Source organism: Chelonia mydas, chromosome 12 (assembly GCF_015237465.2).
Source record: "Chelonia mydas isolate rCheMyd1 chromosome 12, rCheMyd1.pri.v2, whole genome shotgun sequence".
NCBI lineage: Eukaryota > Metazoa > Chordata > Testudines > Cheloniidae > Chelonia > Chelonia mydas.
In genome coordinates this window covers 28,202,702-28,219,237 of record NC_051252.2, presented here as the reverse complement: position 1 = coordinate 28,219,237, position 16,536 = coordinate 28,202,702, and the positions used below count along the sequence as shown (strand labels likewise).

At 39.1% G+C, this 16,536-nt stretch overlaps 1 long non-coding RNA gene across 4 annotated transcripts in view; it reads right to left on the bottom strand.

Moving 5' to 3' along the window:
* Window positions 1-16,536, bottom strand: part of LOC122462594 — a 193,304-nt gene that overhangs the window by 116,213 nt on the left and 60,555 nt on the right. The window lies entirely within an intron of this gene.

Genomic DNA, 16,536 nt, shown 5'->3' with positions numbered 1-16,536 from the left:
CACTGAAAGTTAATGAAAACGCTCTGTCTGCACAACACTCCACTTCTGTTGAGTGGGTTGCAGGATTTGGTCCTCAAATAATATCTTCAGTTCTGTCCAGAAGGAAGAATGCTGCATTCAAGTGAAACTCATTTTTTATTACTGAAATTTAAGAGATTATCTCTATTTCACAAAACATGGAGGCCTTACTAGTTTTACTATGGTCATACATACATACATACATACATACTCTTTCTTTGGAGGAAAAAACAGCTACTTGACATAAGTGTTCTATGTCTAAATTATGTATGTGTTACACATAGTTAATCTAATTTCAGCAGGGTTCTTTACATCATTATACATTGTACAGTACACCGTATTTTTCCTTCCGCTAACAGACATTGGTAATAAATCAATGGTACAATGTGTATGATGTGTTTGAAAATCTGACAGTTATTTGAACTTTAGTGAATTTTCTCAAGTGGCTAATTACTATTTAGGCACTCAGAAGTACCTCCCAGGGAGCTTAACTGGCTGCTGTAAATTGAACTAGAAGGCCCTAGCATATTAATTGGAGTGGAACAGCAGGGCTGGCTCCAGGCACCAGCTTTCCAAGCAGGTGCTTGGGGCGGCAATTAGAATGGGGCGGCAGTCCGTGTCCCGCGGCAACTGCTTGGACTTTGCTAGAGCCGCTCCTGAGTGGAAGTGCAAATAATTGACCTTACCTTTTGTTGAAGTAAGGGCATATAGTGTGACTTCATCCCTGGAAGGAGAAGACCCTGATGTAAAATCCTTAATGGCAGTACATGTATGTTGCCCAAAGTATGATAAAATAATTATAGCCTGGCATGACTGGAGAACTTTCCAGGGGTAATTTGATAGTTCAAATAATTTTATCTTTGCAGATGTGGCTTCTCATTTTTGAAACTGTTGACCTCCAAACAGTTACATTTTTAAAAACTCTATTTCCCAAAGCATCTCTCTCCATCGTGGTCTCTGCTGAACATGGCTGCATGGGAACGTTTAACATTACTTCTTTTAAAGATCGAAAGAATTACATTTTACCCTGGCAGCATCCATCTCAATTGATCCAGGTAGAATCCAGTACTCTGCATCCAATCCTCTCCTGTATCAAAAACTTTGCAGATGTCATCATACCTACAAATATGCTCTGCACCTCTTTACTAGATTCCATCTTCAGCTTCCTTCCTCTGTATCTCAACCAGAAGTCCCTGAAATCATCAACAATTTAGGGCCAGATCCATCCCTGGTATAAGCAGAGGTCTACTAAGGAGGGTTTCTGTGTAATGTGGAGAGAGATTCAGTTCTGCTCCCACAAATGCCTTGTGAGCAAACCAGGGAAAAGTTCTTAGGATCTATGATTACATACAAATGGTATCCAGACTCCCCATGTTGGGAGAAACGGTCTCTATTCCTGGCAACGGACCAGCTGTACGGCAGCTCCACTCCCTGTCTCTGGGATGAATTCCATATTCCCCCAAATCCGGCAAAATAACCCATATATATTCTTTACCTGTTCCCTTCACCTGCTGCAGATGCCTAGGCGCACGAGGAGAATTTGGTCGGATCCTGGGTAAAGGTGGGACACTACTGCAGAAGCAGCTGAGCTGCTCTTCCACATTGAATAAGCAAGATCTATTCCCAGATCCAACGGGCCACCTCGCCTCATTTGCAAGCGCATCTCCTATTAACAGTGATAGGTTACGGTGGTGTTCGTTGCCTAACTTACTGTGTGATCCTGTGGTAAATGTGACTTTTGAAAAACATTCCTAGTTAATTTACAGCACCAGCTGTTCTGCTACAGCAGTAGGGCTTTTGCCACTGCCCTATAATTGGTGTCAACTGATGAGCAATTAAAGGTGCAGCAGCAGAGGCCTTCTTAGAAGGAAACAAACTCCAATATTCAAGCTTAACTGCCCAAATAGGCTTTGAGGCCAAGCTGAGCATCCAAAGGGAGCTCTTTCCCACAACTGATTTAGGCAGCCCACAGTGAATCTATCATATGAAATTTGCCTGCCACAGCTAATGAATCCATTCTAGCAAGTATAAAATAAATTGGCATGCTGTCTCTGCAGACAATGTTTTAACTTGGGTCTGTGCCTTCTGAAGGATAATGGTTTACTATGACAGGAATAGTTTTAGAAAATGAAATTCACAATCATAATACGTATTTAAATATAAACATACCTGAGAAAATACCCTGCATAGGACTAAATACAAGTCCTCAAACTATGGTGGGGACAAATCAAAGAAGCAAACAATTCTATTATGCAAATCACTGTAATTTATTGTGTCATGATTTTCCTAATCTCCCAGAAATAAATAGCATTTGGGATTAATTTCCTCACATTTATAAGTCAGGTGAATCAGCATTTGCATCCATGTTTGAGTTTCTCCATAACTATTGGCCTGATTCTTCACTTCGTTACATAAGCCTTGTCACACTGCAAGCCACATTGAAGTCAATGGAGTTACAATGATGTAAAGTAGGTGAGAGTCAGGCCCTGTATTTCAAAGACCATTCAATTTTTTCAGCAGTAATTATGTCTTTGTTGATCTGTCTCTCTGAGATGTATTCAGTTTCAATAGTCATTGTTGTATGTCTCAGACACTACAACTGTCCAACTTAACTCTTATCGCCGCTGCATTGTGTGTCCCCCCAACAGGAAGTTTGAATCTCCACTCATTCGCATCAATGTAAATCAAAAGTAACTCTCTATCTCTATGCAGGTGTTTATAGGGCCTCCATCACTTTAGTATCCAAGTACCTCTTTTAGCCTTTCTGAGCACATTTTACTGGTGTAAAACTGGGTCAGTGGAGAATCAGGTCCATAATATGCTATCAAACCATTCCACTTAAGGCTGTAATCTTGCCCAAGATAAACAGTGAGGGCCCTGAGAGACATCTCAGGAAAAGAGGAAGGTGCTGGTAAGTTAACCAAATATTCTAGCAAGCTATTAGGAAGTAATAAGGAGATGTAGAACTGTGGTCCTGGTCACTTCATGTCCTATATGGCTTATCATCTTCTGCCTCTTCTAGATTGTCTTGATTCCTTAACTAAGGAGTTCCAAATATTTTTTTTTCCAAAATAGGCAGACCACACCTTGAGAAATTATTTCATGGACCACCTTCCCTTCCATTGACTAGACCACCACCTGTTCTGCTCACATTCACACAACATCCCTGTTATGAATATACCAACCGCTATTAGGAAAAAAAGTACTTTGGGGTTATGTTTTAGAGCATTTATCAACAGCAAATAAGGAGTCAGTACCATGCAATCAATCATTTCTTCACAGACCACTAGCCAGTGTTCCATGGACTATAATTTGAGTACCTCTTATTTGTATAAGACGTCTTATTTTCTGGCACTCAATTGTTGTCCTTTGTTACTAGACATCTTTGAATGTCCGCTGTGTTACATTTCAGCAGTTGCTCCATTTCAGTGGTGTATGAAGCATGTATCCTTGAAAGGTCTCATCTTAATCCTATTGAAAAAATACCATCAAAGTTCCTAATTTACTAAAGCCAGAGTCAAATATGCAACTTACTGTTATAAGCTGGATTCATTGCAGTTTATTAATATTTCTGGGTGTGGTTTGCTGCCATTAGGACACCTTCCTGCAGAAGCCAATTCTGCTAGCCAGGTTTGCCTCTCTTGTGTACAACCATAAAAGCTAATTCAGACCACTTTCTAAGAGGAAGGCAAGACTACCAGCCTATTCTCTCACATCCATGTAAATCAATGGAGTTACAACAAAAGGCACGAGGAGGATTCAGCCTTACACTTCTGCATTTGTTTCCTAATCAAGGAGCATGTTTTTCAAGTAAAGGCTGATGTACAAGGTCCATGGGAGAATTTGTATCCTTGAGTGTCACTCCATTACTATATTGCTACACATATAACTGATTATATGGGATTGAAAGGAAGTTAGACTTCAAAACTGGACCAGAGCCTTAGTTCCAATGAAATCCATAAACTATGCCATTTATAGGCAGATAATATGTCCCTCAAAGCCAGATTCTGATTAAAGTTAAAACTCATGTTAATCAGAAGTGATTCCACTGTAGTCACATAGGGCATGATTCTCTTCTCATTCTCCTCAGTCATCAGGGGAGAGGTAGGAGTTTAGCATGTGATATCTCTAAATGTACTTCCACAAGAAGTAAGCTAATTTTTAAACAATGACAATCTTCAGCAAGATTTATGGCAAAAGTGTCAGCCCTCTTTCAGAGGATCAAATTCTGTTTGCAGTCCTCATAGTGAGGGCTACTAATTTGTTTGGCATGATGTGTTATGTCAAGTTATTACTTCCTTATACCAGAATCGTTGGAAATGTTTGCCAGCAGTTAGTGCTTTTAATACTCTATATTTTTCAGTTTGTCCTCTCTTGCATCTGAATTTCTATATACCATGGGAGAAGATAAACAGTTATGTGGGGGTAAAGCTGGGATCAGCTCTTCCTCCAAATCAGTGTAAAACTACAAATGAAAAAAAGAGTAACTTATGGTCAATGCAGTTCTTTCCCCTAAACATCAGTGTGCATCTGGGGAAATCATTTTAGATCTCCATTGAAGAAGAAAAAATGCAGCTAAATGCTTTATATACTGTAGGAGTACATTAGTTGTAGTAAAAGTAATGTGATTCTGCATTTCCTCAAATCAAAAATAGTACATTTATTCACTGAAATGTCACACACAAGGCCAGCAAACTCTGCCCATAATTAGCAATGAGAGGATGTATTTGAGTAGCTTCCAAGATTTGAAATTCACTCTCAGATACAAATATTTGAAAGATTATATGTTCTGTGAATGTGCCTTTTTTCCTTCCTTCTATTACCTCTGGTTATAGAGCTACACAAGAAGAAATTGTCAACTATGTGGCCTCACTAGAGAGAGGGGGGAAAAATAATATGGAGTAATTCAAGCACCAGATTGTTCTGCAGGGATCCACACATGAAGAAAGCTTTTCAAGTGCTGCTCTCCTCCTTCTTATAATAAAGCATATTTGTGCACACAGGTACGGCCTTTTCAAAGCACCTTTCTGGCCATCTCTGGACACCATAGGAAACTCTGCAAGGTTGCAGATGGGCTCTGTTTAAAAGGTTGGGGCAGAGGGCATTTGGATGCATTCAACTCTACTCCCTGGGCAAAAGCAAAAAACTCTCCAAAAAAGTTAAAACTTTAGGCTAAAGTATTACCTTTTCTGCCAAGCACTTTTTTAGAATAGATCCCATGTGCAAGGTCAGACAGCAGAGTCCCTGGCAGTATCGTTTCCTTCTTTTTCTGTCTGAGGGAGAGAGAAAAGCATATGGCTGCCTATCATGTGAGACATCTACACTATGTGATTGTTGTGACTGTTGCTATCGTCTCCCATTCCACCCTCACTGGTATTCCCACTTGCTGGTCCCTCTATCTCTGTTGATGGTGATTAAATTGATGGCCCTCTATCTGTCAGCACCAGTTTAATGTCAGGCCAGTGAGAGCTCATGGATCATATAGAAGGTCCAGTTCTGTATATGTTTCAGACTGTGATTGTCCCTAGATATCAATTCTTGTTTGTTTCCATCTCAAAAGCTGGCTAGATGTTAGAAACTTTGCTCCGTATCCCTGAAGAAGAGCTCGGTGTACGTTCAAAAGCTTGTCTCGCACACCACCAGATGTTGGTCCAACAAAAAATATTACCTCATTCACCTTGTCTCTTTAATACCCTGGGACCAACACATCTACAACAACACTGCATATAACAAATACAATGGTGTTTGTTTATATTAATTAGAAGAGGATAACTGAGTGATATTTAAATAGAAAATCACATTTTTAATGTGGTTGCAGGAGAAAGTTTTTTGGCTGTAGGTTGCAATAGTGATGAAGAGAAGTTGCCATGATCTTTGAAAATATAATCTCAAACTACAATTCTACATCTAGAGTCAATGCCAATCTATTTATTTAGGAAACAGCTAATTAGATTCACAGCATAAACCAGTATAGTAAATAAAGAAGAAAAAAAAGGTACATTTTTTATTAGAGGTGAATCAAACCAAATTGGACACATTTGTATAGTGCAGTTGATTTAGAAACCAGATATTCACAAAATGTCTATTAAAATAAATGGAGAAAAGACACTTAGAGGGACATTTTGAAAGAGGGAGCACCTATCATCTCAGCATTTCAGAATGTGCTTTCCACAGGTCTAATCACTGACTACAGTTGTACTTAAGGAATGACCCTCTCAAGATGGGAGAAAGCAACTCACTGCACTACTGCCAATTTTGGAATCATTATTCTACAGCTAGGTATAGGGTCACCTGTTATCACCTCCTCCTCCCCATTCAATTAATCAAATTGTTTAAGCAGCAAGGCAAACCATTATTAGATACCACGGAACACCCTTTGAACACAGGTGGAAAGCATATGTCTGCATAAAAAAATCTGTGCATCACTCTGACAATGAAGTATGGCAATCCATTATTTAAATATATAGTAATATATTCCAACACATTTAACAAACAAAACAAACCTCTTATACGTGCCTGAAACTGGGTTTTGGAACAACATGGCAAAAGAAACTTGGCTGAGAGAGATGGAATAGTTACAGAGGCTAATAAAGATAGTCCTTTCAACCTACTGAATACTTTTATAAAACCTGATCCAACATGAGTAACAAAACAGTAAATGTTTGCACAATTCAAATGATAAGATTATGTATAATGTTTTAATTTTGCCCTAAGGTAGGAATTTTTTTAAAAAAGTTATCCACAGGTTCAGACTTGCTGGAGACAAATACACAGTCCAAAACTATCAAAGAGAAAGGCAACAAACTTTCAAAACAGAAACAAAAAACCAGCAAATAAAGGAGCCAATGCTTGATAAAACTGTCATGAAACACAGACATATTGACAATGATCTTTTTTGTACTTTTAAATTTCCCCATAGTCTTATATCTTTCATCTGCACTGTTGGAATATATAATTTTGTAACCATTTTCACTGCTGGTGAATAAAAATGTATCCAACATAGTAGTAATTAATTCAGAAAGCCCCACATTTAGCACCAACAATCTGACATTCTCCTGTGTGTCATGCTGTTCTGACAAACTTGATTTCTACAGAATGCCAGACAATAGGCTGTTTTAAGAGCTGATAAAATTTCTCTGCATTTTATAGAACTTGGTGTGGTTTTTCTCCCCCTCTAAACAAAATAAATGTTTCAACGGGGAGGCAAAATAGGGTTATTTTAGAATGTAGAAACCAACCACATTTAAACAGCTGCATTCTCATTCCACATATTCAGAACTGATTGAATATTAATAAGACAGTGATTTCAATTTTGACCATATTAACCACGATTTCTGAGGAGCATTTATTACATATGTCACCATTTTGTAGTTCTTTAGAAATATTCAGCCATGTACACATCATCAAGAAGATCAGATATTTATAATGTCATTTAGGATGAAAATACTCTACAAACTTCAGCCCCTTTCCTGTAAAGACTTATTTATGCACAATGCCACTTAAGCTAAAGGACCACTCACACTGAACAAAGTTAAGGATATAAACAAGTCTTTGCAGGATCAGGGTTTTCACTTCTGAAGTTCAATCACTTTGAGGTAGAAACCAGTAATTGGTGAATAGCACATAGAAATACTTTCCAGCAGTTAAGGAACAGAAAACTAATCTATCCAACAAAACAACAGGGTGAGCATTTAGATTGGAAGAAGGCAATGGTTCAATTCGAAATTTCACCATGAGAGCAAGATTAACATTCCTACTTCAGTGAAGAGGGATTCAAGAAACCAAAGGTGCAGCTATCACTTTTTCATGTAGCAGGTGAATCAAAATTACCCATGCCCCATAGCTAGCCATTTAGGAAAGGCAATTTAATATCTAAGTAATCTTGCATGCATAAATAGACATTGCAGAGTTATTGCCAGTTATTACATGATATATACAATTAAAAAGAAATAAACATCTCCTACCTTTTTACTTAGGAAACTATTAAGAAGTTGTTGCAACAGCTGTTGCATATTAATCCATCATAATCCCTCTACATTCTGTCATTAGTTACACAATAAAATCAGAGCTTCTTGAAAGCTAAAAGTAAAGATGTGTGAAATGGTTCTGATTATGCATTTAGCTTATGACAAATGATGCTGTTTATTTCATTCTCCCTGATTCTATTCCCACACCTGGGAAATTCAAACCTGATATTTGATTAAACCTCTCTGTGTATCACTAATTTAAGGATCTTTTCCCAGAGAGGCCCTATATTGAAGTAGTGATGGTCCTTAATATCAGGAAAGTCACTTCTCTCTTCATCTAATGGATTAAGAACATATCCTGGACAGCAGTGGGATAACAAATCTACTCTCTATAGAAAGGACTATGTGGTGAAGTTACTTTGCAGCAGTGGGATAACAAACCTACTCTCTGTAGAAAGGACTGTGTGGTGAAGTTACCTTGACTTCTCATGGCCTTTTAATACCTCACGCTTATGTTACTAAAAAAGGGAGCAATCTCCTTCCTTACCTTTCTCTTCATTCTACACTTGTTCCTCCCCATGCTTTAATGACATGCTTCATCTAGATCATCCACTATTGTAGTATCAAAAATATCTTTCCATTCCAATGTCTATTGCACAATTGTTTAAACTGGAACTGGTTGATGCTCCTATAGACCTTCCCAGATCCACAGCTAATGTAAATCACTATAGGTACATTGGTCCTAATGCTGTCACTCCAATTTACATCAGGTTGAGAATCTGGTCCCCAGACACAGCTGGTGTAAGTCAGCATAGCTCCATTGACTTTAATACAGAGGTGCTAATATACATCAGGCTGAGAATTGGCCCTGGTATACATAGTGAGTCAGTACACATGCAGATAGTGCTGTTCAACCTGAGTGCTGTTTAACCTTATAAGGGGGCATATGACCTATCACCCAGTAGTTAGAGTTGACTGAAACAGGAAGGGGGAGTACCTCATTGTACCAGCCAAGAAGAAGGGAAACACTACTTTTTTTTTTTGGTGAACACTCCTGCCCTTATCTCCAACTACAAGAGTTTGAACACAAGTCTGCAGTGGCATGAACCATACCAGCTGCGTATTCTTTATGACTTCCCATCAGTTAAGATTCAGCTGGCCAAAACTTAACTATATTAGACCTTCGGTATCACCCTGGAAAAGAAACACAAATAGGAAGCCATACTCAGCAGCTGCCCCTAACTCCACAATTCATGATGATCAGACAGACTAGGCAAGAGTGGTAAAAGGAACCAAGGGGAAGTAGAGAGACTGGAGGACAAGCAGAGCAAGAAGAGGGGTCTTGATCCTTGTAAGGCTGAAGATCAAAGGGATGGGGAAAATAGTGAAAGGAAAGGAGGGTAGGAGAGAGCTCAGGAGGAGTGGAAGTTGGGAAGAGAGAGAAGAGAAAAAGACAAATCGGTTTCATTTCCTGAACAGAGAGCTTGAAAGATCAGCTACTAAACCCTGATGTCTTTATATGAAGATCTGGATATCCAGAATCCCCATTAGATACTTCAGAGACACAGGCCCAGAAAAAGGTGATAAAAGAGATTTCTTCTATATAAAGGAGAAAGAAAATATGGTGACAGACACCCTGTTCAGGAAAGAGGGGTCTGACTGACTCTGGCTCACCTAGTAGCTAATCCTTCTGCAGCTTTGTAAGGCGGGAGGTGTGATCCTAAAAGTGTCCCAGTGCCAGACAGCAAGGGACTTATTGGTATCAGGTAATGAGTTCCAGCTGGCCTGTCTAATTCAGTGTACCCCAAATCATGATGACTATAATCTGTATCTAAAAGGTGTCCTGTAAAGTATCACTGGAAAACTAATAATTCTCTGATCATTAATATTCTTGCATGAGGTATACACAGGGTGTGTACAAAAAGTTACAGATATTTGCTGAAATTATGACTAAAATTTGTTTAAACTAGGCATGTCAGGAGGAGTTGCTAAACAGGTTTGCCTTAGACAAAGGAATGTGTATCTGACCGTCTGATTAGTCTGGTCTTCAGGCAAAGACAATGAAGGTCAGTTTTTACATAGTAGGTAACATAGCTATTAAGTTAACAAGTGGAAGAAGACAGACCGTGGAGATTCCTTCACCACTAGACTCCAAGTTGCGTACCTTGCAACTTGAATGAACTTTACTTTGGGGGCGGGGGGTAACCCTCAGAAGAATATATTGCAAAGGTTTACTGGTCTATAGAGACTTAGGGGGTTGAACCTCAACTGAAAAAGCAATTGAATCAACTGATTTTACACAAAATTACTGTATTATTACAGTGACTAGAGTGAAATATTTTCTGAAGGCAAATGACATACTGGTGATGAATATTATTGCGAAATGTATGTACTGTGATGAGGTGTACAAACCCACAGCTGGCAACAAGGGGTTAAGGAAGTGCTCTGGGCTCAGCCAGCCCCGCCCGACCACACCTATAGGAAATGATCCAAATGGAACATTTAAAAGGCAAGGGAACAGCTCATTTGGGAGCAGACAAGGGAATAGAGCAGACCTGCAACCCCAGCAGAGAAGAGCTGAGGAAAAGATAGAATCTCTCCCCACGACAACTGCCCAAAGGTACCTCCCTCAGGGAAGGGAAGACTTGGGAATAGTTCTGGTTCAGGCTGTCTCTGTAACGTCTCCCTCACTTACGGAGTCTGAGTTTTGTTAATTCCCCTTTACTTTGTTTGGACTACCTCAGAAGGGGGAAGGTCCTAGGACTGATTTGACCCAGGATGGTGGGTTGTACCACGGGAGGAGATAGTTGCCTCCCAAGAGCTACCACACTACACACACCTGCCAGAAAGTACCTTGTGATGACCAGACACCCTCCACACTGCCGAAACTTTGGAGACTTTGACAATCGGTGGGTGAAGCAAGATGAAACAATGGAAGCCTGATTAACATAGAAATTGGCAAGATGATGAGAAGTCCACAGGAAAGGAAGAACAGGATGAGGTCATCCTACCTATTGAAACCAGGTCATTGAAATTTGGATGATATAAGCAAGAAGAGAAATCATCTGTGGCATCCATCACTAGACAGACACAGGAGGCCAGAGCTCTTGCAAGCTGAGAAAGATGAGTCCTTCAACCAAGTCTCTAGAAACTGAATATAGGCGAGAAACCCTTTTAGGCAAAGATCTTTTACTTAGGAAGAAAAGGGAAACCAGCATCTTGTACTTCTGTGGAATCAGGAAACACCAACCATGGCTGTGAAGAAGAAAGGCCTGTGAGAGAAATGAAGCCTGTATCTTGCTAGATTAAGTTTTAGAATTTTGATTCATGTTTTCACTTTTATTTGCTTGTAATGCTTTCTAACTTTATTCCTTTTACTTGGCAACAATAGGGCATAGGCTAAGTGATAAGAAATTTGTTTTACTTTTTACTATAAACCACCTCAGTGCTGTGTTTGTACGTAGCAATGTATTTACCCCAGTTAAGTTAATAAGCTGTGATGTGCTTTTGTGTCTTTAGAGTAATAAACTCACTCTATTTCTTCTCTGAAATGCCCAGGAGAGAGCTAGACATTACCAAGCAGATGGTTCTGGGAAAATTTGGGACTGGGAGTGTATTGAGGTCACCCTACAAGTAGTTTGCACAGTATACACAGATACCCAGGATGTGACCTGCATGCTTGTTGCTGACTATGAACATCCCAGGCATGGAGTTCCAGTAGCAAAGCATTTGAGGCACTCAGGGTTACAAGGCAGGAAGTGACCCAATCCCTTATGGGTCTGGATTGCACCCCAATCTCTGTACAAGAACGTTAATGAGATAAATGAAATGGGACCTAAACAGTGATTATGACTCTGTCTGACTCCAGTGGCAAACTGGTGAGTGCTGAAAATATTGAATAATTGGTTGTTAATCATTATTCTTGACTCAAGTCCTATAATTCAGAACAAGGGAAGTCTTAACAACTAATATCAAGAGGGTGTTTTCAGAGGAAAATGTACTATTGATATGTCATTATATGAAGCCAAAAGTTGGGTCAAATTATACCCTTGGATATGTGGCTTTGACTTCCACTGATCTGTTAGGTTCTCTCCTTCCAAAGGGGAAAGGAAAAAAGCCCTACAAGAAAAGCCAGGAAGAAACTGAGGAAATCAATGAGAGAATGCAAGATCAGGCAAATGAGAACTCCGAGTTATTTTATCTGTTTGGAGACATTTCTGAACCATTATTCAGGTAAACTATTTGTCTATAATACTGAGAGACAGTAACGCATGAACAAATACTTGCATATTACTAATGTGGAGGGTTTTTTTGGTTGGGGCAGGGATGGGTAAGATTTCTTAAGAGTTTAAGTATTTACACAGCAACTGCAGTCAACTTTTACAATCTACACTATCATATGAGCATGAACAATGAACCAAGAGGATACATGTGCCATTCGCCAGTCTTCTACTATTCATAATCAATAATTTATTTTCAGCTGGTGTCCTGCTTAATTATGTACTTGGGTATAAACTGAACCAAGAACGTTTGCTGTGAGGTCCCTTTCTTTCTTAATGCAATCCCATCCTCCATTTACCATTGTGCATATAGCGTGCCGTGAAGGTCACCTTTTTAAAAACAACTTGTCACATTCACTGTTCTCTCCCCATTTGTGTGGACTGTCATGCCTCAGTTTCCCATCTTCCTCAGGGCCCAGCTCAATACAGTCTCACTCCAATGTTGAGGTTCAACACAAAGTCCCCCTTCCTGGGGTTTCATTTATTATTAAAGTGTATCTAACCCTTCACTCTCATATCAGGATTAACCAATTCTGACCCTATCCAAGGACTTTACAGTCCTTTTGGCCCTCCCCAAGGGATAACAATGCTCTTTTACCCCTTAATGTACTGGTTTTCTTCTCCTCATAGGTCAGACCCAGACCACAGGATCTTGTTCTCCTTGTAGTCCTTTCACTGTGCCCCTAGGGCCTCCAGTTTCCTCCCCACCCCACCCCTAGTATTAGGGGCCAGACTTCATCCCTTCTTCAGGGATTTGTTTTCTTCTCCTCAGGCCTCTTCACATTAAGTCAGTCATAAGTTCTATCACCAGCCCACCTCGTTATCCACTACAGAGCCTCTTCCCAGGTCTTGCCTTGACTGTGATCCCTCTCAAACTGAGCAAGAAGCTGCTTTTTAAGTATGCTCAGCAGACTTTAATTCTTGGGCACACAGTCATGTGATACTTTCCAATCTATCCCATAATGAGGGAAGAAACCTGCAAAGATGGGAGCCTTGGGCCTATACTCCTCTTAAAGGCCCAGCTCACTCTGTTACAGAGATGCTAAGAAAGCAAATCTTACTTGAGAGGAATAGTACAGGGGAAAATGGGGGATTCTTAACCTTCTTTGTGTTGTACTCCTTGCATATATTCATGCAGTAACTTTTCTTCCTATACAGATTACACTGATTTATTGTGTTCTTATTCAATTGCCAGTGGCACCTTGAATTTAAGAGATAGAAAGACAAGAGGCATGTAACTCCAAAAATAAATAAATAAATACGTAAATAAATAAAAACAAAAGAAGTCCAGGCTTTTGAAAACATAGTTCTAAGCACTTTCTCTCACAAGGCATCTGTAAGATGACATGAACAATATTTTCTATATTGTCAGACAGCCATCATTTAGCTTAATCCTTCAACATACAGTGAAGTATAACCGCTTTGCTTCCCCATCAACAGGTCAACTAAGGATCTGGAGAAGGTTCATAGTGTGGGTCTCTATCAATCAAGCCAGGTATTGTGCACCTCCTATGTGGCACCATCACACCTGAACCCACCCTAGGTTACAGCATTCAGGAACAGTGGCAGTTCCTTTGGAATAATGCTGTCATGAAGCAGGAGCAGAAGGTTTCTGTGTGATGTCCTCACTCCCTTTGGGCTCTCTGTGATCTGATTTCTTTTGCATATATTGGTTGGAGGACAAATCTCACCTCCTGGCAGAAGAAAATGGGGGAATGAAACCTCAATTAATTTTTCTTTCTACTGGTTCACTCTCCTGCCCCACTCCTGAATGAAGTCTATGGTGGAGGCGCATGGTTGTCGGTCGTTTCTGTTTATATTTCTCTAACAGAAGATACCAACGCTAAATAAAATGCTTAAACACAGTACTTAAAGTGTACAAGGTGCTGGTTCTTAGTGCAAATCTATAGGAGAGTGTCCCACCTATACCCTACTGGCAGGACCAGTACATCTATTCCCACCCAGCACATAGAAACAGTTCCCCACTTAGATTTTTTTTTTTGTATTGTTGTGCTTAGTTTATCAGATGCTGCAGTATCAGTGTTATTTGCTAATAAATGCAACAAAATCCCACAAAAGCAAACTATGTTATGAGAATATTTGAGTTCCAAAGTTAAGCACTCCAAAGTCAAGAGTTTCAACATTAAAAAAGCCCCATTGCACATATGCATTATATAGCTTTTAAAGTTCTGTTTTTTAATTTTATGCAATAATATTGCACAGCTTTCTCTACAACAGTATGTTTGGACTCTTCCATTATTGCCAACTACTCTATGCAGAGCAGGCAATGCTGTCAGGGGTTAGCGTACTTGATGTTCCATGAGAACCCAATTCAACTCCCACTTGAGTTGAAGAAAAGAAAAGAAATATGCCCATTGACATCAATGGGTACTGGATTGGGCCATGACTGAAAAAGGATTGTTTGTCACTAAATCATAAAAGGGCATAATTGCTTGTTGGCTCCTATTAATATGCCAGGTATAAACCTCTTGCTTCAGCAGCAGCATTAGAAATATTAATTTTATAACTTACTGGCTAAATTATTTATTTTAAAAACAACAAAAATTAATTAAAATACATTTTTAAAAATAAACAAGAAGTGAATATTCATAACAAGATGTGTTATACTTTTATAACTTGCAAGTAAGCACATAAAAAGCCAAAATATTGAATCCTCAAATGGAGAAGAACCGTTTTCAGGTTCACTATAATCTTTTTCTCATAAATTTAAGACTTTTCAGCAGCATTTTCACTTTATTCACACGTTGCTGCCTCAATGCATTTCCATCCCAATCTGGAAAATAGATCCCATGCTGTTGCCATTTAGACAATTACATTTTTCATCCTGTCAGACTGGTAGTTCATTGGTTTAGATTTCTGAATTCATGCCAAATCAGAGGGATTTAATGGAAAACATTGATGCTTTTGTAGTAATCAGAACGGAATATAGCTTCACGTTCATGTTTTTGCTGAAGGTTTGGCAGTAATCTTCTTTTCAGAAATCCAATTATTTTCATTCATGTGTAAAGAAAGAGATACACAGAGTGGATTGCCAAGACAAAAATAAAAATAAAAATCCTGGATTAGTATCACTGGCCTTTCAGATTTAGGACTGCATTTTACATCCTCCTATGAGAAGATTAACCATACTTCCTCTGATTAAATGGGGTCTGTTTTTTAAATATATGTGCACACACCCCAGTTGTCTGCACTGCAATCATGTGATGTAGCTGCAGCTCAGGTAGACATACCCAAGATGAGCTAGCTTTAACCTAGCTAGCTTGGGTACCAGTAACAATGAAGCTGTGGCAGTGCACGTTTAAGCAGAGGCTATACAGTTATTTATGGGGCTAGCTCATGCTCATGGTTTCCAGTGCTCCAGTACCCGGGCTAGCTAGGTTAAAGTTATCTCAGGTGTGTACACATGAGCTGCGATCATATACATATAGACAAACCTAGATAACGTTAATAAAATAATATCCGTGTAGGAAAAAGAAATGTGTTTATATGATTTACCACACAATATTTTAATCTATTGGTGATAGCATATTTCTATGCTTAAAATCAATACACAGAGATTATAAACTATAAGAAATGATAAAATGTAACATTAGTATCATGCACCCATCTATCTAGGCATTTTATGGTAGGTTCACTACCATGATATCTGAAAATCAAATATCTGTATGTACAACTAAATTTAAATATCAGGGTATATTCAGTTAAATACAGATATGGTGTAATTATTCAGCTTTACATGTATATTCTCTCCCCTCCTCCCCCCCAATCAGCTTTATTTGCTTCCTTTTGTTATTTATAAAGATGAAGGTAATCCATTTCAAAAGTGACTAATGCTGACCATCCATCTTCTGGAATTCAGGCCCTTTAAGGGGTCAAGGTGGACACCCAAAAATTAAGACTCCCAAATCACTCGACACTTTGAAATATCTTGGCCAATGTGGACATGGTGTGACAAGACCAGATCTTGTGGTTTTGGGGCCTGAGGCATAACGAAAGCCAGATTGTTAGGGGGAAAAAAATATTGGTTCATTGGTTCTAATATTTAGAAGCAATGCACAGGTCTACCCTTGTTAGGACTTTAGATGGAATGTTAATCTTCATTTCATAAATAATTACATAGAGTGTCATCTCAAGCACCATTTTTAAAATGTCATAGCTCCCTGTCCTAGAACAGGGAAGCTATAAGAATAAAATTGTACTACTAATAATGGCCTGCATCATGTCCCAGAATTCCACCTATGCAGATTGGA